At 39.8% G+C, this 23,173-nt stretch overlaps 2 protein-coding genes across 2 annotated transcripts in view; one reads left to right on the top strand and one right to left on the bottom strand.

The window, feature by feature from the left end:
* Positions 1-18,718, bottom strand: part of LOC137625340 (microtubule-associated protein futsch-like) — a 102,282-nt gene extending 83,564 nt beyond the window's left edge. Inside the window, exon 1 of the mRNA XM_068356180.1 lies at positions 18,566-18,718. The gene's annotated coding sequence lies outside the window, so the exon portion shown is untranslated. The remainder of the gene's footprint in view (positions 1-18,565) is intronic.
* Positions 1-23,173, top strand: part of LOC137625345 (uncharacterized) — a 544,968-nt gene that overhangs the window by 190,999 nt on the left and 330,796 nt on the right. The gene's annotated exons all lie outside the window — the stretch shown is intronic.

Here is a 23,173-nt window from a genome sequence, read left to right on the forward strand (position 1 = left end):
CTTATTTGATGTCAGTTTAAATTATTTCATTATTGCTGAAGACGTCTATCTTAAACTGTTGGTCACCCAGCCAACTACAGACCAGAACCAATGATTGAAAATACTTTTGGAAAAATCATAAAAAAATTAAGATTAATTTCTTAAAGACTCAGCCTCTCCTTTACAGATAATAGCCTACTATGACAACCTTATACATTAGAAACTGTGGGAACAAAGAGGAAGGTAAAAAGATCAAGAGCTTAAATTGTGGGACTAAAGAGACAGACAGAAAGTTCAAGATCTTGAACTGTGGGAACAAAAAGGAAAGTGAAAAGTTCAAGCACTTCATCTGTGGAAACAAGAGGAAGGTAAAAATTCTGGCGCTTAAATTGCAGGACCGAGGAGTAAGGTAAAATGTTCAGGAACTTGAACTGTGGGAAGAGGAAGGCAAAAAGTTCAGGAACTTGACCTGTGGGAAGAGGAAGGTAAAAAGTTCAGGAACTTGAACTGTGGGAAGAGGAAGGTAAAAAGTTTAGGAACTTGAACTACGGGATGACAGAGGAAGACAAAAAGTTCAGGAACTTGAACTGTGGGAAGAGGAAGGTAAAATGTTCAGGAACTTGAACTACGGGATCACAGAGGAAGACAAAAAGTTCAGGAATTTGAACTGTGGGAAGAGGAAGGTAAAAAGTTCAGGAACTTGAACTATGGGATCACAGAGGAAGACAAAAAGTTCAGGAACTTGAACTGTGGGAAGAGGAAGGTAAAAAGTTCAGGAACTTGAACTGTGGGAAGAGGAAGGTAAAATGTTCAGGAACTTGAACTACGGGATCACAGAGGAAGACAAAAAGTTCAGGAACTTGAACTGTGGGAAGAGGAAGGTAAAAAGTTCAGGAACTTGAATTACAGGACCACAGAGGAAGACAAAAAGTTCAGGAACTTGAACTATGGGAAGAGGAAGGTAAAATGTTCAGGAACTTGAACTACGGGATCACAGAGGAAGACAAAAAGTTCAGGAACTTGAACTGTGGGAAGAGGAAGGTAAAAAGTTCAGGAACTTGAACTGTGGGAAGAGGAAGGTAAAATGTTCAGGAACTTGAACTACGGGATCACAGAGGAAGACAAAAAGTTCAGGAACTTGAACTGTGAGAAGAGGAAGGTAAAAAGTTCAGGAACTTGAACTGTGGGAAGAGGAAGGTAAAATGTTCAGGAACTTGAACTACGGGATCACAGAGGAAGACAAAAAGTTCAGGAACTTGAACTGTGGGAAGAGGAAGGTAAAAAGTTCAGGAACTTGAATTACAGGACCACAGAGGAAGACAAAAAGTTCAGGAACTTGAACTATGGGAAGAGGAAGGTAAAATGTTCAGGAATTTGAACTATGGGATCACATAAGAAGACAAAAAGTTCAGGAACTTGAACTGTGGGAAGAGGAAGGTAAAAAGTTCAGGAACTTGAATTATGGGATCACATAGGAAGACAAAAAGTTCAGGAACTTGAACTATGGGATCACATAGGAAGAAAAAAAGTTCAGGAACTTGAACTATGGGATCACATAGGAAGACAAAAAGTTCAGGAACTTGAACTGTAGGAAGAGGAAGGTAAAAAGTTCAGGAACTTGAACTATGGGATCACATAAGAAGACAAAAAGTTCAGGAACTTGAACTGTGGGAAGAGGAAGGTGAAAAGTTCCGAATCTTCAACTCTGGGAACAAAGAGGGTAGAAAGTCCACGAACTTATACTGTGGGAACAACGAAGAAGGTAAAAAGTTTACATTGAACTAGGGAAACACAGAGGAAGACAAAAGGGTTTGGATCTTGAACAGTGGGAACAAAAGGTGAGAAAAAAGTTCAGGAACTTGAAGTGTGGGAACACAGAGGAAGGCAAAAAGTTCTGGATCTTGAACCGTGGGAACAAGTGGTGGGTAAAAAGTGCAGGAAATTGAATTGTCGAAACACAAGCGGAAGGCAAAAAGTTCCGGATCTTGAACTGTGGGAACAAAAGGTGGGAAAAAGTTCCGGATCTTGAACAGTGGGAACAATAGGTGAGAAAAAAGTTCAGGAACTTGAACTGTGGGAACACAGAAGACAAAAAGTTCTGGATCTTGAACTGTGGGAACAAACGGGAAGGTAAAAAGTTTAGGAACTTCAACTGTGAGAACTCATAGGAAGGTAAAAAGTTTAGGAACTTCAACTGTGGGAACAGAGGAAGGCAAAAAGTTCCGGATCTTGAACTGTGGGAACAAGTGGTGAGTAAAAAGTTCAGGAAATTGAACTGTGGGAACAAGTGGTGGGTAAAAAGTTCAGGAAATTGAACTGTGGGAACAAGCAGTAGGTAAAATGTTCAGGAACTTGCACTGTGGGAACACAGAGGAAGGTAAAAAGTTCTGGATCTTGAACTGTAGGAACAAGCGGTGGGTAAAAAGTTCAGGAAATTGAACTGTGGGAACACAAGCGGAGGACAAAAACTTCCGGATCTTGAACTGTCGGAACAAAAGGTGGGAAAACAGTTCAGGAACTTGAACTGTGGGAACACAAAGGAAGGCAAAAAGTTTAGGAACTTGAACAGTGGGAACAAAAGGTGAGAAAAAGTTCAGAAACTTGAACCGTGGGAACACAGAGGAAGGCCAAATGTTCTGAATCTTGAACTGTGGGAACAAAGAGGAAGGTAAAAAGTTTAGGAACTTGAACTGTGGGAACACATAGGAAGGTAAAAAGTTTAGGAACTTGAACTGTGGGAACAGAGGAAGGCAAAAAGTTCTGGATCTTGAACTGTGGGAACACATAGGAAGGTAAAAAGTTCATAAACTTAAACTGTGGGAACACAGAGGAAGGTAAAAAGTTCAGGAACTTGAACTGTTGGAACAAAGAGGAAGGTAAAAAGTTCTGGAACTTGAACTGTGGGAGACACAGAGGAAGCCAAAAAGTCCAGGCTCTTGAACTGTGGGAACAAAGAGGAGGGTAAAAAGTTCAGGCTCTTGAACTGTTGGAACAAAGAGGAAGGTAAAAAGTTCTGGAACTTGAACTGTGGGAACAAAGAGGAAGGTAAAAAGTTCTGGAACTTGAACTGTGGGAACACAGAGGAGGGTAAAAAGTTCAGGAACTTGAACTGTTGGAACAAAGAGGAAGGTAAAAAGTTCTGGAACTTGAACTGTGGGAACACAGAGGAGGGTAAAAAGTTCAGGAACTTGAACTGTTGGAACAAAGAGGAAGGTAAAAAGTTCTGGAACTTGAACTGTGGGAACACAGAGGAAGCCAAAAAATCCAGGCTCTTGAACTGTGGGAACAAAGAGGAGGGTAAAAAGTTCAGGCTCTTGAACTGTGGGAACAAAGAGGAGGGTAAAAAATCCAGGCTCTTGAACTGTGGGAACAAAGAGGAGGGTAAAAAGTTCAGGCTCTTGAACTGTGGGAACAAAGAGGAAGGTAAAAAGTTCTGGAACTTGAACTGTGGGAACACAGAGGAAGCCAAAAAGTCCAGGCTCTTGAACTGCGGGAACAAAGAGGAGGGTAAAAAGTTCAGGAACTTGAACTGTGGGAACAAAGAGGAAGGTAAAAAGTTCTGGAACTTGAACTGTGGGAACACAGGATGCCAAAAAGTCCAGGCTCTTGAACTGAGGGAACAAAGAGGAGGGTAAAAAGTTCAGGAACTTGAACTGTGGGAACAAAGAGGAGGGTAAAAAGTTCAGGAACTTGAACTGTGGGAACAAAGAGGAAGGTGAAACGTTCTGGAACTTGAACTGTGGGAACACAGAGGAAGCCAAGAAGTCCAGGCTCATGAACTGTGGGAACAAAGAGGAGGGTAAGAAGTTCAGGAACTTGAACTGTGGGAACACAGAGGAAGCCAAAAAGTCCAGGTTCTTGAACTGTGGGAACAAAGAGGAGAGTATAAAGTTCAGGAACTCTAAACTTTGGGAACAAAAATAAAGGCAAAAGGTTTGAGCGCTTTAAATTGTGGGAATAAAAATGACAGGAAAAATTTCATGAACTGTGGGAACAAGGAGGAAGGTAAACAGTTCAGGAACTTGAACTGTGGGAACAATGAGGAAGGTAAAAAGTTCAGGAACTTGAACTGTGGGAACAAAGAGCAATGCAAAAAGTGCTGGCACTCAAACTGTGGGAACAAAGAGGAAGACAAAATGCCCAGGCATTTAAACTGTAAGAAATAATAAAACAAAAATGTTCAGGAGTTAAAACTGTGGGAACAATGAGGAAGGCAAATAATTCAAGTACTTAAACTGTGGGAACAAACAGGAAGACAAAGTTCATGAGCTTATTGAGAACAAAGAGGGAAGCAAAAAATTCAAGAGCTTAAGAAGTGACAAGGCATTTTAAACATGACAGTATAGAAGTTCATACTGAGCCCAAACGTCTATTGGAAAACCCAAGATCCGAGCTCGGAGATCAACAGCGGGAATCTTAAAATGACTTACGAGAGCTGATCAAAACAGCACCAGAAGAAAAGATATGGCACTCGACTCAAAATAGCTTGAATGTGGATCATGAAGCGAGGCAACTGAAGTAGATAGAAGCACTCTTACCAATGAGATCATGATGAGGGGTAGATGAAGATGGTTTGGGGATGCTCTCCGCACTCCCCAAGAGAGATTAGTTCACCAAACTTACAGCATGGCTCCACAAGGCACTAGAAGAGTTGGAAGAGCCACGCCTTCATGGCTGAGGACTATGAAGAGTGAAGTAGACGATGAATGGAGTATTGAATTAAAAGCTCAAGATAGAGATGACTGGCAAAATCTAACTGAGGCCCTTTGCGTCAATAGGCGTAGGAGGAGATGATGATGACAAGAGAAGCACAGATAGCACCAGTCAGGGACGTTACCACATCGGCCACCACAACCCTATTCTCCAAATACAACCCTACTTACATTTACAATCTCGGCTTGTTAAAACTAACTTCGCTTCAACTTCAACCACCATGAGGTGCTTAATCACAGGCTGCTCGTAGCAACCTATAAGCTCAGGATGCAGACATTTCATAGAGGAACTATGCTTCATATACATTACTATGAAACAGTGAGTTTCATACTGAACACTTCAAATTGTGCTTGTTGCTGTTTAATTCACAAAGCATAGTAAGTAACTATTAAAACAAGATGTCAAAATATAATCAATATATGTAAGATAGCTTTTTCCAAAGAATATCACTGTATACTGTATATAGATAGTTTTTTCCAAAGAAAACCACTTTATATTGTATTCAGATAATTTTTTTCCAAAGAATATCACTATATTGTATATATATAGTTTATTTTTCAAAGAATATCACTGTATTCTGTATATAGGTAGTTTTTTCCAAAGAATATCACTATTCTGTATATGTATAAGTAGTTTCTATTTCAAAGAATATCAGCCTATACTGTATACAGATCTTATATAAGATTGAAGCATCCCTGGCAATGTTATGTAAACATTGATCTCTGTTACAAACGAGCACATATATTTTTAACTCTTAATAAAAGGAACAGTGGATCTAAAGTACTATTGGGACTGGATTCAGGTGGTAACGAAAGCTTTGAACGCAACCTCCCAGTGCTGCTAAGTAACTAGGGCAATAATATTCACAGAATACTTTTTGCCATCTCAATACTGTAGACCCTACGAACATGCCTCTGGTTGTCATGTACTGAGTGAAATTAATACATTTATCCATCTCAATAATTAACCCTTTTACCCCCAGGCTATTTGGAAATTTCCAACCCTTAACCCCCAGGGGATTATTTTTTCCCCAGCACATTTTGTAGTATATTTTTTTTAAATTGCTCTAACAGCCTTAGTATTTGTCATAGAGAGGTCAGGTTGGTCTCATTCTCTTGGAAAATGCCTGAATTTTCTCAAAAAATTATCAAAAATATGAAAAAATGTTATTTTCATAATAAAATAAATTTTTGAATATACTTACCCGGTGATTATATAAGCTGCAACTCTGTTGCTCGACAGAAAACTCTACGTAAAAAATCCGCCAGCGATCGCTATGCAGGTAGGGGGTGTACTTCAACAGCGCCATCTGTCGTGCAGGTACTCAGTACTCAATGTAAACACAGAACTCAATTTTCTCCTCGGTCCACTGGGTCTCTATTGGGGAGGAAGGGAGGGTCCTTTAATATATAATCACCGGGTAAGTATATTCAAAAATTTATTTTATTATAAAAATAACATTTTTCAATATTAAACTTAGCCGGTGATTATATAAGCTGAATCACACCCAGGGGGGTGGGTAGAGACCAGCAATAATTGTTTACATTATTATGAGCTAAGGATTTTTTATTTCATTTTAGCAGTTATTCAAAATAACAAACATAAAATAAATAAGTACCTGGTAAGGAAGTCGACTTAAACAATTACTCTGCCTTTTTAAGTACGTCTTCCTTACGGAGCCTCGCGATCCTCTTAGGATGCTGAGCGACCCCTAGGAGCTGAAGTATCAAGGGTTGCAACCCATACAACGGAACCTCATCAAAACCTCTAATCTAGGCGCTTCTCAAGAAATGACTTTGACCACCCGCCAAATCAAGTAGGATGCGAAAGGCTTCTTAGCCTTCCGGACAACCCAAAAACAATAATAAAACATTTCAAGAGAAAGATTAAAAAGGTTATGGAATTAGGGAATTGTAGTGGTTGAGCCCTCACCCACTACTGCACTCGTTGCTACGAATGGTCCCAGAGTGTAGCAGTTCTCGTAAAGAGACTGGACATTCTTAAGATAAAAAGACGCGAACACTGATTTGCTTTTCCAATAGGTTGCGTCGATTATACTTTGCAGAGATCTATTTTGTTTAAAGGCCACGGAAGTTGCGACAGCTCTAACTTCGTGTGTCCTTACCTTCAGCAAAGCTTGGTCTTCCTCATTCAGATGGGAATGAGCTTCTCGTATTAACAGTCTGATAAAATAGGAAAAAGCATTCTTTGACATAGGCAAAGATGGTTTCTTAACTGAACACCATAAAGCTTCAGACGGGCCTCGTAAAGGTTTAGTTCGTTTTAAATAGAACTTAAGAGCTCTTACAGGGCATAAGACTCTTTCTAGTTCATTTCCAACCATACAATAAGTTTGGAATATCGAACGATATTGGCCAAGGCCGAGAAGGCAGCTCGTTTTTGGCTAGAAAACCAAGTTGTAGAACATGTAGCCGTTTCGGATGAGAATCCGATGTTCTTGCTGAAGGCATGAATCTCACTGACTCTTTTAGCTGTGGCTAAGCATACCAGGAAAAGTCTTTAAGGTGATATCTTTCAGGGAGGCTGATTGTAGCGGTTCGAACCTGTCTGACATAAGGAATCTTAGTACCACGTCTAAATTCCAACCAGGTGTAACCAAACGACGCTCCTTCGTGGTCTCAAAAGACTTAAGGAGGTCCTGTAGATCTTTATTGTTGGAAAGATCTAAGCCTCTGTGACGGAAGACTGATGCCAACATGCTTCTGTAACCCTTGATAGTGGGAGCTGAAAGAGATCGTTCTTTCCTCAGATATAAGAGGAAGTCAGCTATTTGAGTTACAGAGGTACTGGTCGAGGAAACGGATACTGACTTGCACCAGTTTCGGAAGATTTCCCACTTCGATTGGTAGACTCTAAGGGTGGATGTTCTCCTTGCTCTAGCAATCGCTCTGGCTGCCTCCTTCGTAAAAGCCTCTAGCTCTCGAGAGTCTTTCGATAGTCTGAAGGCAGTCAGACGAAGAGCGTGGAGGCCTTGGTGTACCTTCTTTACGTGTGGCTGACGTAGAAGGTCCACCCTTAGGGGAAGTGTTCTGGGAACGTCTACTAGCCATCGAAGTACCTCGGTGAACCATTCTCTCGCGGGCCAGAGGGAAGCAACTAGCGTCAACCTTGTCCCTTCGTGAGAGGCGAACTTCTGCAGTACCTTGTTGACAATCTTGAACGGAGGGAATGCATATAGATCTAGATGTGACCAATCTAGGAGAAAGGCATATATATGAACTGCTGCTGGGTCCGGGATTGGTGAGCTTTTAAAAATATTGGGAGCCTCTTGGTCATCGAGGTTGCGAAGAGATCTATGGTTGGCTGGCCTCAGGTGGCCCAAAGTCTCTTGCATACATCCTTGTGGAGGGTCCATTCTGTTGGAATTATTTGTCCCTTCCGACTGAGACAATCTGCCATGACATTCAAGTTGCCTTGGATGGACCTCGTTACTAGTGATATGTCTAGACCTTTTGACCAGGTGAGGAGGTCCCTTGCGATCTCGTACAACGTCAGAGAGTAGGTCCCTCCTTGCTTGGAGATGTACGCCAAAGCCATGGTGTTGTCCGAGTTCACCTCCACCACTTTGCCTTGAAGGAGAGACCTGAAGCTTTTCCAGGCCAGACGTACTGCCAGTAGCTCCTTGCAGTTGAAATGCATTGTCCTTTGACTCGAGTTCCATAATCCCGAGCATTCCCGACCGTCTAATGTCGCACCCCAGCCTACGTCCGATGCGTCCGAGAAGAGAACGTGGTTGGGAGTCTGAACAGTCAGGGGAAGACCCTCTCTTAGGTTGATATAGTCCTTTCACCAAGTCAGACAAGACTTTATCTTTTCGGAAACCGGGATCGAGACCGCTTCTAGCGTCTTGTCCTTTTCCAGTGAAAAGCTAGATGGTATAGAAGAGGACGGAGGTGTAGTCTTCCTAGTGACACAAATTGATCCACGGATGACAGCGTCCCTACCAGACTCATCCACAGCCTGACTGAGCAGCGTTCCTTCTTCAGCATCTTCTGGATGGATAGCAGGGCTGGGGGCTGATCGTCTTGTTCAGCAACGTCCTCATCAGAGGGTTCCTCATCCGAAACTGATGAGGAAACGGCAACGGAGTGGGCAACGTCTGACTCGCTGAATCCGGTCGCACTGGTGGATGCGTGACGGAGCCGGACGCAATATCATGGAACTGCTGCACAGTCTGTGAACTGTCAACAACCATGGGTGCGCGAGGAAGTACAGCGTCAACCCGAAACTGTCTAGACCGTCTGGGTTGTGCAGTCAACACCCTACCGGGTTGCTGAGGTTGACGCACTGCGTCAGAACAAGTCACCTCTGCTGGTTGTTGAACGTCCTGAACGTCAACAACCACCTCCGAGCGTCGCTTAACTTCAACGTGCGGCTGGCAACCCACACTGGGTCGCATCGGTGGAGGAACCACCTCAACTGGCAGACGCGAGTAGGTTACCTCAGCGTCAACAGGGCGCACAACCGACCGGTTGGAAGGTTGTTGGCCAGAAGGTTCTTCTCCGCATTTAAGTCCTCTATCAAGGATGCAAGCTTGGACTGCATGTCTTGCAGCAAAGCCCATTTAGGGTCTACGGGAGCAGGTGTGGCAACAGACGGGGTTAGCGACTGAGGCGGAACCGTTTACCATCCCTGAAAGCCTTGTTATGCGTGACATAATAGTACAGCAAAACTTCAAAGGCTCGACAAAAGCTGAGAAGTTGACCTGTAAACAACTTGGAGCGTCTCCTAGCTAGGCGCCAGGGAGAGTCTACCAGAATTGAGAAGTCTATCTGGGCAGAGGCAGGAACTCCCAAGCCGAGAACTTCTCTCGTGTCATATCAGACTCTCGCTCTATAAACCAGTTTAAAAGAAGGGAAATCAAAGGCTGTATCCCCCAAACTCCTCCTGGTGAAAAAAAACCAGTCGCCTAGCCAACGTAACGCTCTCTAGGAGAGCGAGAGAGCACTAGCTTAAAAACAACGGCTTGGAAGTAGCTAGGCCTAGTGTAAGTTTTGACGTTTAGGCGAACGAGGAGCAGCAGTTACAAGATCCGGACGAAGATCCTTAAAAAAAAATCATCATGATTTAATTAAAGTCCATAGGAGGCTAAGCAGCTTAAAGCTCCTCTCCATCTGACAGAGTCCTCAAGGGAATATCAGTAGGAGGGAGAACAGCAACTTCCTCATCTACAGGAACCTTGTCCGATAAAAGCCGAGTCTCTCACTGGTGCAAGTAGCGGACCAGAACGCAACGTCATGTAACTGCTTGACAGTCTGTGAACTGTCAACAACTGAACTGTCAACTACAACAGGTGCGTGAGGACGTACAGCGTCCACTCGAGACTGCTTTGACTGTCTAGACTGAGCAGTCAAAACAACTCTAGAATGCGGAGGTTGACGCACCGCGTCAAAACAAAACTGTTGTTGTACTTCGCGAACGTCAACGGAAGGTTCCGTGCGTCGCTGAACGTCAACATGCGGCTGGCCGGGTACACTGGAACGCATGGGTGGCGGGACTCTCTCAGCTGGAGTGCGGCAGAAGGTCGCCTCAGCGTCCACAGGACGCACAACCGTGGTTAGTTGTAGGCTAGAGGTTGGTGCAGTGTCAACCTTCTCCGCATGAAAGTCCTGCATCAATGACGTTAACTGAGACTGCATGGTCTGCAGCAAAGACCACTTAGGGTCTACAGGAGCAGGTGCGGCAACAGACGGTGTAACTGCCTGATGCGGTACCGCTTTGCCTCTCTTAGGAGGTGAGCAGTCGTCGGAAGACTGCAGCGAGTCCGAACTGACCCAGTGGCTACAACTGGGCCGTTGGACTTGCGCGGAAGGGACCGACTTGCGCTTAATAGGCCGCGAGACCTTGGACCATGGTTTCTTACGAGAAACCTCTTCCGCAGACGAGGAATAAATGGGCTCTCTCGTCTTTGTGTGGGTGGGACGATCTTGGGTAGATACGCCCGAAACCACGGAGGGAAACGTCTGTTCGTTGATCAAGGCCTCTCGAACCCATAAGTCGTTCGACATTACTTCTCCCCTGGGCTTGGGAGCTTGCAAGAGGTCCCGGACTAGGTGAACGACAGGCACGAACAGACGAACCCTCGGACGCAACACTGTAACACTTTGCGCATATCACTTTATCACTTCGATTTTCTGTTTTGCACTTATTTCACTGAAATCGAAACTTTTACTGATTTCTACCTGAAACACGCAATTCTACCCTTCATTAAAAGGTAGTAATTGCGAAATCAGTCGTATAATGCAGCTCATTAATACCAGCAAAAAACAGAAAACATATATTAAGATAAAAAATTCAGTGGCTGGGAAAGAGACTAAACACTAGTTCATATAAACTACGTTTTCAATCTCTCACCGCACATAGCCTGGGGACGAGAATAAAAAACCTAAAAACGTTTTACCTTCCTCCCCGTACAGAGACTAGGGACGAGAGTAACACGAGAACAACGTTACCCGCTTGAACGGAATGTTTTCTCTCCTCTCTCTCCCTCCGTCTCTATCTCTCTCTCTCTTTCTCTCTTGATTTCGCACCTAAGAGAAGAGCCCAATTATATATCGTCAAAAAAAAACATGTTATTTGACTAAAGGAAAAAACTGAAAGGTTTTCCAAATAAAAAGTTCCTTTAAATTAGAATTTAAAACATTTAAGCTAAGAAAGAATGAACAAAACGTCAGAAACGATTTACTCTTACTGCAAAGTGAAACCGTGATACACTCTCTCTCTATCGTAACGATAGAGCGCATGTTGAACGTCCTGAACGTCAACAACTGCGTAGCCTAAAAAACTAAACGTTAGTTCATCTTTGAAAACAGTACGAAGACTATCAAAGAAATTCTTTCATAAAACATTACATTTAAAAAGTTTTAAATTCTTTAAAAGCTAAATATGACATAACGGGCTCAACGTTGATTAACTTCGGTTCCAAGTTAGGACCGCCTACTATCAGGAAAGGTCGCATATAAACAAAACATTAAAATTTATTTTTATATGTTTATAAAAAATGGAAAGTTAATCGAAGAGGCCTAATAAAGGCGGAGAGATATAAAATATATAGATCTATAACGTGATAAGAAAATTACTAAAAACCTAAACACACTTCCGTCTAAGGGAAGGGTCGGCCATTTAAAAGTGAAAGAAAGTCCATACTCTCTTTGTCACCATAATTAAATCTATCCAAAACGAGTTCAAGTTTTGAGATGAAGATAAAACACCTGCATAGCGAAAGCTCAAAACTAGAATAGTGTACTTCACCAAATAGTTGTGAAAACAAATCCAGTTAGTAACAGCGAATTAGTAGGTCTTGCCGGTAGCCCGACAGAGAGAAAATTGAGTTCTGTGTTTACATTGAGTACTGAGTACCTGCACGACAGATGGCGCTGTTGAAGTACACCCCCTACCTGCATAGCGATCGCTGGCGGATTTTTTACGTAGAGTTTTCTGTCGAGCAACAGAGTTGCAGCTTATATAATCACCGGCTAAGTTTAATATTGAAAAAAAAAATATTATAGCATTTTTTTGCAAGGGCGTACCGGTACATCCATGGGGGTAAAGGGATGGATTTTGTGAAACGTACCAGTACGTCCTTTGGGGGTAAAAGGGTTAACAATAAAGAAACTGAACATATCTTATTTCATTGAAAACTTTCTTACAATGGCGAGCTCTTGAGTTTTATAAGGACTATTTCTTCTTGTGTTCTCATCTCCAAAATGTAGGTGATGCCATACCTACTGGAGGTGTCAACATGTCACATCTTCATTACTTATCCATTTCATTAGGACACAAATATGTTTTGGCCAAGCCACTATGGATACCCAAACATAGCACCTACTAACCCAGATAAGACTTTGATTTCTTTTGACTTATCAACAGTATATGTAAGGATGCTAGAAAACTTCAAATAAATCAATCAATCAACAGCATCAACTCTCTATTCAGGTCCAGCAACAAAACCACAACTTGGATATGCTGTGAATACCTCTTTAACATTACCAGCCAATCTTAATTATGATATGACTGTTACTGTAGTCAATATTCCTGAAAAGAACAGGAAAACTAAGAAACTTCTGACATCTAAGGGCAAGTTTGGCTATATTTTGGGCTTATAGCATCCTGGTTTTCCAACTAGAGTTGAAGCTTAGGAAGTAATAATAATGATAACGATACCCAAAAGCTCCAACAGGGAAAATAGCTCAGTGAGGAAAGGAAATAAGGAAATATACAAGAGAAGTTTAAGAATAATAATATTAAAAAAAATCTATTATATATAAGCTATAAAAACTTCAAAATAACAAGAAGATAAATAAGATAGAATAGAGTGCATGAGTGTATCCTCAAGCAAGAGAACTCTATCCAAAGACAGTGAAAGACCATGGTACAGAGGCTATGGCCCTACCCAAGACTAGAGAATAATTATTTGATTTTGGAGTGTCCCTCTCCTAGAAGAACAGCTTGCCACATCTAATGAGTCTCTTCTACCCTTACCAAGTGGAAAATAGATACTGAACAATTATAGTGCAGTAGTTAACACCTTGAGAGAAGAACAATTGTTTGTTAATCTGTGTTGTCAAGTGTATGAGGACAGAGGAGAATGTGGAAAGAATAGGCCAGACTATTCAGTGTACAGTATGTGTAGGCAAAGGAAAAATGAGATGTAACCAGAGAGAGGGATCCAATGTAATACTGTCTGGCCATTCAAAGGACGCCATAACTCTTTAGCGGTAGTATCGACAAAGTTTTTTATCAACTCCCCAATCAAATCTTGATACACCTTTCAGAGCATTTAGGAAATTTTTTCAGCATCCTTTAGATTGCCTATACGATCCGCCCAATTATGTTTTTCATCAAAGGGCCATACCTTTAAATTTCACCTTTTATTCATTGGGTAAAATATAATCTAAAGAGATGGAATTTCCTTAGTAGCCCAGCATTTTGAGAACCTTATGAGGGTACATTCATGCACGCTATTCTATCTTGTTTCCCTTCCGCTTGTGTCTATAAAGTTTTTATAGTTTATATAAGATAAATCTAATTTAATATTGTTAATAATCTTAAAATATTTTATTTTGAGTGTGTATTACTTCTCTTGTAGTTTATTTCCTTATTCCCTTTCCTCACTGGGCTATTTTTCCCTGTTGGAGACCTTGGACTTACAGCATCATGCTTTTCCAACTAGGGTTATAGCGTGCTTGCTAACCGAATCAATAGATTCTTGCATGTATTCAACAGGTAGACGCTGCATCATATCCAGTACAATATAAGGCAAAACCATCAATAAATAGTGAGCCTCTTAAAACTCTGCTGATGACATTCTATATCTTCAAAGACATAAAGCTTGTATATGTGCAGGAACAAACATACTAACAAATCCTTCAAGTTACCCCAATAAGAGTCGAGAGATGTATCGCTGTAATCAAGATGAACAGTCTCAGAAAAATAAAGTACTGTAGTTTGCTAATGATATAAACATCTTCAAAGACAATTCAAAAACAATGAATGTACATTTAAGGTTTGACAGACTTTCAACAAAGCTTCACAAACACCTCCATAAAATCACAAATTTTTAAGTAATTTGTATTTTTCCTAACATACTTACCTAGAACTACCTTCTTAGGAGTTACTGGTTAACTCTACCTAACCGACCAGCTTTTTGTATAGTTTACCCCCCTCTTCCCATTTTCTACGGGGTCAACCTCTGGCAGTGTGATATGTGCCCTGAGGCGACCCGGGGTCGGGAAGCGTGCTAGCTCAGGTCGGCGACTCCTCAGTAAGTTTCTGGTCGCGACGTGATCATCATCTTGCCGCGCTCTCTCTTACCTTGTGCTACACAAAAAAAGCAATGTAGTTCTCAACAGACTTAATCTGTAGCTTATTTGGAATGTGCCATAATAGGATGAAAGCAGCAATGTGCAATAATGCCAAGCGTGATTCTCATGGAAAAGTTAAATTTTGGTAGATTTAGAGAAAAGCGGCTAATCCAACAAAACGTGGACCCTAAATGCCAAGTCATATTTTTCAACAATAATTCCGACAACCCGAATTAACTTGCTAGAGTAATTGCATTTGCAGGTAATACACAATGCATAGTTACTAAAGTATTGAATTAACCCTTTTACCCCCAGGCTATCTGGAAATTTCCAACCCTTAACCCCCAGGGGGTTATTTTTTTCCCAGCACATTTTGCAGTATATTTTTTTTAAATTGCTCTAACAGCCTCAATTTTTGTCATAGAGAGGTCAGGTTGGTCTCATTCTCTTGGAAAATGCCTGAATTTTCTCAAAATATTATCAAAAATATGAAAAAAAAAATTCTTATAGCATTTTTTTGAAAGGACGTACCGGTACGTCCATGGGGGTAAAGGGATGGATTTGTGAAACGTACCAGTACGTCCTTTGGGGGTAAAAGGGTTAACTTGCTAGTGTAATTGCATTTGCAGGTAATACACAATGCATAGTTACTAAAGTATTGAATTAACTGAGCGTAACCTAACCTAACAATAATCCTTACCCCTAAGCCCCAAAGTAATTATTGAGCCCACACATATCCAACTGATATATTAAATATCGAAAAAAATACCAATTCCTACAGAAATACAGTACTGTACATTTAACCTGAAGCCTATTGTAAGAAAATAGGGCTATAATAAAAATATACTTAGTCTACTAGATGAAGAATGGAGAAGTACTGTATTCATATAAAAGCTCAAGATAGTAACGAATGGTGAAATCTATCGAGGCCCTTTGCGTCAATAGGCGTGGAAGATGATGATCATGACTAGCCTAGGCTAAATATTTACTATTTCTCAAGATTTCTCAATATTGAAGGATTTGGCAAGATTTCTCAATGCTCTAGGAAATGGAAAGATTTAAGTCCACAAGTTTGATATTTCTTTTTTTTCTCATGTGCCATAGAAGAATAATGGAAAATATCATAATTAGCAACTGTTTTTATTATAAACTTAAGCATAAATGAATGCAGTCGAATCAAATTGCTATCTAAAATGTACCTATTGCAGGTCATACAGCCACCAAGATCAAATGAACATCGGCACTTTAAAGAAGTCAACAGGTAAAGGAGAAAGAAAGGTGCCTAACCCCAGTGATGCATAGTTCAGAGTTACGTTAGGATAAGTTACTTGAATTCGTTGCGTTACGGTGGGTTTACATAGTCAAACGGTTCTTCAATCACAGTTTGACAGACAAGTGTTTGAAGCGATGTTCGAACGTGTGAACAGGGTATTTGGTTGTCGAACACGTTCCTCGAAAGGTTCAAAGAAAGTATGTTCTCGCCTGACTTTTGTGGGCGGGGCTTCATTGTCCATAAACATTATGCATTTGTGGCTGACTCCACCTCTTCGAACTGTCTGGTAAGCAGGTTCGACGAACCGTTTCACCGTGCTTTAGTTCAAGTTATAGCACAGTACTCAAGTCAGGAGACAGAATTTATGTATAGTATATTGGACAGGGGCAAGTGGCTAGCTCATACATGACATCGTCCTAACTAAGGTTAGGTTAGGTAAGGAATAATTGTATCTTAGTGTACTTTTACCACTTTCAGAGAAAATCTGTTCACAGTAAAATCAGCCAATCTACAGCGCTTATATTGTGAGCTTACTTCACAACAGCTATTAATGCTAACCACTTGGGGTATTCTACTTTACCACCAAATCATTAGTGTGCTATGTTTGGAGAAGGCGCAAGAAATGGTTTGCCAAAATATATACAAGACACAGAGTAGGTTAAGCAAAAAATAAAACTTCATGTACTTCAAAAGAAATCAATATGTCACATTACTAACAAATATGGATTTCTTTTATGGTTACATGTATTAATGTACCACCTATCACCCTACCATACAATTCAATCCTAAACAATTTGCTAAATGATCATTAAAATGATAAATCAACATCAATTACTGTGCACCTTCAAATAAACTTCTTCATACCTGAAGTATGATGTTTATCAAGAACCTCTACAGATCATAGGACATCGGAAATGATTACTATTCAAAGTACGGAGGTAAACTTTTATTTGAATACAGTATTACTTAGTTACTATTTTTAGGTTATTTTCAAAGATTTTTCCCATGCATGATCGCTCTTCTGGCAACCCAGTCTATGTTTTCCATGTCATCACAGTACATATACACATACCATACTACACATATAGCCTTAGCCTACTTATCATTCATGCACATCAATTATGAACAGCCTAACTAAGCGTATAATGCCATTGACGGCAACTGGTATGAATCAGTAATTTTGAATATATCCCTGTACTGATGTTGCTTTACTTTTGCCAAATCTATTACTCAAAGTTAATTAAGGGAGGCAAAACACTCGGCCGAGCATAAGCAACGACCTCAATTAGGTTAGGTTACAAAGCATCCGTTTCCTGTAAGCAACGCACTTTTACAAAGCATCCGTTTCCTGTAAGCTACGCACTTTTACAAAGCATCCGTTTCCTGTAAGCTACGCACTTTTACAAAGCATCCGTTTCCTGTAAGCTACGCACTTTTACAAAGCATCCGTTTCCTGTAAGCTACGCACCTTTAAAGGTTTAAAAGTTGTTCATGAATGGCAATGACAATGTCCTGGAGACTGACCATGTATACATACGATCAGCACCCAAGGACCCCTCCATGAAGCTAGGACCAGGGAGGGCCAGATAATAGCTGCAGGCGACTCAGCAGGGAGACCTATAAACTCCCCAAAAGCCCCAATCCCTAGCTCACAAGGAGGGCGAGGTTGCAAACGCAAGAAACTAAACAGCCCGAGTGGGTCTCGAATCCCCATCCAACAGATCGCGAGGCAGGAACGCTTCCAATAGCATATCACACCCCAAAAGGAAAGAGGAAAACAGTTAATAGTGGAGGCCCATGGTGAGATAGACCCCTAGGCTAGGTAGAGATGTATGAATCATATCATTCAGATGATTCGCTTGAATTTCGAGATATTCCGGCATGACTAATAAGGAGATAATACGCATTCTGCGCTCAACATACTATTGCTGTAAGATGGAGCAATGCTACGCTTCTTAAAAATGTGTTTTATCCAATCCAGCAGAATCTTATTTAAATCTTATAAATTCCATAATCAAATAGTGCTTCATTTTAGGGTATATCAGGCCAATATAAAGAACATTTTCCCCATACAGAAAAAACGTTTTGACAAGTAATATTTAAGACATCGCCTTTCCAACAAACTACATTCACTAAGGGGTTTAAGGTAGCCACCACTTTTGTACTAAACTGCAGGTTTATTTATTAGTTACCATTAATATAAGGGGTTAGTAAAATAACTAACATTAAAGTCAGCGATGTAACTATGTTAGTAACATCAAATCACATGAAGAAAATGTTTAGCAGAAACGTCAATAAATACCAGATGATATACAAACAAAACATTAAATCACACACATCTAATTTCCCTATCCATTTATGACATTTCCTCCAGTATATAAACACGACAGATAGAATAACCCATTCTGGATAGCATGTCAATCGAAATGACCCAGAATCTGGGTCAACATTCCCATAATTATGAAAAAAAAAATCGTTTATTCACCTTGACCTGGCCCTTCCAACCTCGAGAAAAACATATTTGAAACGTTTCTACCGAGTTTGTCAATTGTCCCAGAATATAATAGACGATGAAATAGTTAAGGATAAACCTTCTAACATGTCTGTAATATATAAAACCTTTACTATAAAACGAGAAATGATAAATGACGATTATTTTTTTTTCCACTCAGCGAAGGGTTTGTCGCTCATAGCAGATATTTAAAGGAAAGACGTCTTTCCTAATCAATACGTTGCAACTATAAACAGAATGACAGCTGCACTGTCACATACTCACATTACAGCGTCTGGGGCGTCCTCATTCTTTGCCCTTAAGACCCTAACATGTTAAATTATCCTGATGGTTAAGACGGGGGAGGGTCAGGGACTTCGTTTCGCCCCCATCGGCGAAACACAGCTGATCATAACAACGTCTGCAGTGACACTGAGATCGAACTTCTGTTTTCTGCTACAGAGCCAATCAAATTAGAGTCTATTGTATATGTGGTTTCCCCCAGACATTTATGAAATAAGAATAAATATATAATCTTAATAAATTAATATATTCTATAATATATTTATTAAATAATATCATTGTTAGGCCTGTCATTGATATATTTATACTAACATGAATTATATCGATATTTTACTGACCCCGTTAATTCAAATACCGCGGTTTATAGCAGACGAAACTAATTAAAATAGCTTATTATCAAATTTTATCGCTATAAATAATCGTATAGATATATTTTTGGTAAAAAAAATATCTTATTCTTTGCCTCTTTATAAAGCTATTAACCATATTGACAATTCACTAACTCTGCCGATATAAACGACGTATTTCGCGGCATAGCAGACGAAACAAAACTGCAATATCGTATAAAAAAAATTTCCTCACCATAAGAAAATAATAAATGCATCAAGATATAATGATTTTAAATAATTTAATAAAATAGAATTTGTTTTCCAATAGCTTTATCTTCTACTAATTGATAAATGAAGAATAATTATATAGGAAATGGGAATTTTTTAATTCTACAAACTTCATGGGTGACTCATTTTTTTAGTGGCTGATCACAATTTCATTAAGAATATGCTGACATTTTCCATTTTTATATTAGTGGTTAACTTTTTATAAACAGATAAATCAAATTATAGGTTAAAATTTATGATTAAGTTCATATTAGTTCAATGAGATTAAAGCAATTGTTTGACTTTTATGGTCATAACCTCTATGATCTGATCCTTATCATAAAATAATTTTGTGAAGTCATAGTCTACCATTATTTACAAGGTTATTTTGTCTGTTTTTAAGCCTTTTGACACAAGGCCTCGGTTACATTTCGCCAGTCGTCTCTATCTCGAGCTTTTAAACCAATGCTCTCAATTCATCATCTCCTACTTCACGCTTCATAACCCTCATCCATGTAGGCCTGGGTCTTCCAATTCTTCCAGTGCCTTGTGGAGCCCAGCTAAACGTTTGGTAAACTAACCACTCTTGGAGAGTGTGAAGAGCACAATGCCGAAAACTATCTCTATCTCCCCCTTACCGTAATCTCATCCTCATGTGGCACTCAAGTAATCTATCTTATAGTTTCATATATATATATATATATATATATATATATATATATATATATATATATATATATATATATATGATCATGCTCAGTTCTCGCAGTCCCTTGGTAGAGGGAAGAGGGAGTAGTCATACCCTGGTAAGAGGGGGAAGTACGTGTAGCCTATGCTTATCATTCAACAGCTACACATCATTACTGCAAGGCTCCACATCCCCTTCCTACAATCCTTGGTCTCCATAGCTACCCAAATTCTATTTTTTCTTTTGCAAACAAAAAATTCCCTTTCTTGATTCACTGCCCTTTTACAAATGTTGATTAAATTCATTTCACTATAAAATACGCCACCTATACGAATCAAAAACTTTACCATTCTTCAACGCATTAACTTTCAGTAAAAATAAAAATGGAAGCGCTATTACTATTATTCTTCTTCTTCTTTGTCTACATCTTTTCCCACTTCTATGAGGGGTCGATGTTTCTGGACAGCTTCCTCCATCTACCTCTGTCCCACACCTCATCACCGGTTAATCCCTTTGATCGAAGTTCATCCTTGATACAGTCCACCCACCTTCGCTTTGGTCTCCCTCTCCGTCTCGCTCCCCGTACTTACATTTCCATCACTCTCCTCCCAATATACTGTTCATCTCTTCTCATGATATGACCATACCACCTCAGTCTATTTTCTTGGATCTTATCTGATAGTTTTTCAACTCTTGTGGTACCCCTAATTACCTCATTCCGTCCGTATCTTCTCTCTTCTTGTCACCCCACACATCCATCTCAACATTCTCATCTCTGCCACATCCCTCTTCTTCTCTTCTGTCTTCTTTATTGCCCATGTCTCCGCTCGATACACCATTGCCGGTCTCACAACTGTCTTGTTTGAGGGTACCCTTTGGGCCCACTATTCTATCTTATTTTTCTTCCTTTTGTTTTGTTAAAGGTTTTACAGTTTATATAAGAAATATCAAATTTAGTGTTGTCACTGTTCGTAAAATATTTTATGCTATTACTATTATTATTATTATTATTACTTGCTAAACTACAACCCTAGTTGGAAAAGCATGATGCTATAAGTCCAGGGGCTCCAACAGGGAAAATAGCCCTGTGGTGAAGGGAAACAATGAGAAATTAAATATTTTACGAAGTGACATTAAAATTAATATTTCTTATATAAACTGTAAAACCTTTAACAAAACAAAAGGAAGAGAAATAAGATAGATAGTGTGCCCTGGAGTACCCTTAAGCAAGAGAACTTTAACCCAAGACAGTGGAAGACCATGGTTCAAAGGCTATGGCACTACCTAAGACTAGAGAACAATAGTTTGATTTTGGAGTGTCCTTATCCTAGAAGAGCTGCTTACCATAGCTAAAGAGTCTCTTCTACCCTTACAAAGAGGAAAGTGGCCACTGAATAATTACAATGCAGTAGTTAACCCCTTGAGTGGAAGGGAAGAATTGTTTGGTAATCTCAGTGTTGTCAGGTGTATAAGGACAGAGGAGAATATGTAAAGAATAGGCCAGCCTATTCTGTGTATGTGTAAGCAAAAGGAAAATGAACTGTAACAAGAGAGAAGGATCCAATGTAGTACTGTCTGGCCAGTCAAAGGACACCATAACTCCCAAGCGGTAGTATCTCAAATACAGTATTTTAGTGTGAGGTTCAAGATGACTTGAATTGAACACAGAACACACCATCTCTACTCCATCCAACATTATGAAATAGTACTATTTTATATCACAATTCAATATTTACATATACCATTCATTACAGAATCAAAGGGGGAAATAAAAATAATAGCAGTAAGAAGCACAGTATATTCACAATTTCAAAAAAATTACGAATACCAATCATATTACAAAACTATTGCCTAGTTTTTCTTACCTTACTTGCATTGATATAGTTGCATAATAGAAAGGCACCATTAAAAAGTAATGCTAGAATAATTCTATAAGGTAAAAACAAACTTATGCTACCAAATACCTCCGTAATAGAAACAATAAAAGATGTGAACGCATCATTTCATTCGTGTTACTTGGTATTCTTTGAGCAACTTAAGGTCCTTCCACACGAGGGGCAAATGCATGGCGGCCAGACAGTTATCAGTTTTGTTGTATGGGTGATGATCCCGAGTGCAGATGACGTCATAGACGAGGAAACAACGGGCAAACTATCGAAGTGGCCTTGCCCATTATTGAGGTACTAGGTAGGTGCCTGACAATTGTCAGACACAACTCTGACTGCATTCTGCCCGGTGTCTGGCCCATGTCATACATTCGCCTGCCTGTGCCTACTGACTGCCTTGGACTTTTTGATCTGGTAACACTGTTTCAAAGTGAAAGAATTACGGGCAAATCAGAGTGTCAGCCCTGCATTTGTCCTCCGTGTGGAAGGGCCTTTACTCATGCCCATAATCAATCAAATGTAAAATTTTCCAAGGTAATGAATGCCTGGCAAGAAACTACAAGTATGTATTAAAATTGCATTAATCTCTAATATAGTATGGCTCAATCTATTCCCTGTTGATTCTTTTGCATATTTCTACATAACAATGGATAATGGCATACAGTACTCTTAAGGAGGTAAGATATTGAACAAAAAAACTAATTTACTGAGGTATTTCTTATGCAAGACTATATATGTGAATTAATATATTTACATTTTTCTTCGTAGAGAATAATTCTAATTAAACCTTCCTAAGTGTATTGCATAAAAATGGTAAAACAGTACATAAAATCATTCTAAAACAATTTTCATATTTACATTCATACTGTCGTTACAACTTTATGATAGATTTCAATGCCTTAAATTTGCTCATACATAATTCAAAGTTTTAATATGAAATAAGAGATGGATAGATTGCCTATAAGACCTTCCCCAGATTGACTCATTTCAGCTGCAGAATTTTGAAGCTTCTTTCTTTTGTACGTGAAAATGGTTGGAAGAGAAAGTGCATTTTATCAAGTAGTTCAGCAGGGTGGGCTGTGGCACCCCAGCAGCACCAGCCAAACTTGGCTAAATCCCTCGTCAGGCTGGGAGAAGCGGAGAGAGGAGAGGTCCCTTTTTGTTCCTTTGTTTGATGTTAGCTACACCCCAAAATTGGGGGAAGTGACTTGGTAAATAGATAGATAGAGTAGTTTAGCAAAATCACTGGATCACATTTCTAGATTCTGGTACAGCTCATCAATAAAGGTTTGTTTTTAAAGGAGAAAATTCTAGCAGGGTAAGTTAAGAGTAAAGGAAAGCTAGATGGGATGGGTCCAAAGAAAATACAGTACAGCTGTAGATGAAAAGTTAAATGCAAAAGGCAATGTACTCTTTGCCA

The sequence above is a fragment of the Palaemon carinicauda genome, chromosome 32 (assembly GCF_036898095.1).
Source record: "Palaemon carinicauda isolate YSFRI2023 chromosome 32, ASM3689809v2, whole genome shotgun sequence".
In the NCBI taxonomy this organism is placed as follows: Eukaryota; Metazoa; Arthropoda; class Malacostraca; order Decapoda; family Palaemonidae; genus Palaemon; species Palaemon carinicauda.